At 67.3% G+C, this 648-nt stretch overlaps 1 long non-coding RNA gene across 1 annotated transcript; it reads right to left on the reverse strand.

The window, feature by feature from the left end:
* LOC115949019 lies at positions 1 to 592 on the reverse strand. The gene is made up of 3 exons (XR_004082705.1): positions 348 to 592; positions 196 to 248; positions 1 to 19 (listed from the first exon to the last, which is right to left on the reverse strand). It is a non-coding gene; the product is annotated as an uncharacterized LOC115949019 (long non-coding RNA).
* Between the last annotated feature and the right edge of the window lie 56 nt (positions 593 to 648).

Genomic DNA, 648 nt, shown 5'->3' on the forward strand with positions numbered 1-648 from the left:
AGAGCCGGCGGCCCGTCACCTGCGGCGGGAGGGACGGACAGACGGACAGAGCGAGAGGTGAGCCCGGGCATCCTGGGGCACACCTGGATACCCAAGGGACACCCCGGCATCCCGGGGGACACGCAGGGGACACCCGGCTGCCCAAGGGACACCCCAGCACCGAGGGGACCCCCCGGCCCCACGGCCAGCACTCACCAGCTCGTAGGCTCCCAGCTTTTCCACGGCCTTGTAGATCTTCCAGAGGTTAACTGGGAATCAATAAAGGGTGCTGAGGGTCAGGGGGACACGGGACCCGAGCACGGCCACCCCCCTGTCCCTGTCCCTGTCCCCGGGTGGGAGGAACAAACTCTGCTTGAAGCCGAGGTGCGGGATCCTCTCGATGGGCGTGTGCCGCTCCTTCATGAACTTGTAGAGGCTGACGAGGAAAGCCTCCTCTTCCTCCTTCTCCTTCTCCTTGTCCTCCTCGTCCTTCTCCTCCTTGTCCTTGTCCCCACCTTCTCCCACCGCCTTGTCCTTCTCGGCGTCATCCCCGGCCCCCGGCGCGTCCTGCGGGACACGGGGCTGAGTTTGGGGGGAGCTGCGGCCCCTTCACCCGCAGCCCCGTTCTGTACGGCCGGGAGAGCTCCGGGGCCGTTCCCCGGGGAGCTC

This window comes from Geospiza fortis, unplaced genomic scaffold (genome assembly GCF_000277835.1).
Source record: "Geospiza fortis unplaced genomic scaffold, GeoFor_1.0 scaffold855, whole genome shotgun sequence".
Classification (NCBI taxonomy): domain Eukaryota; kingdom Metazoa; phylum Chordata; class Aves; order Passeriformes; family Thraupidae; genus Geospiza; species Geospiza fortis.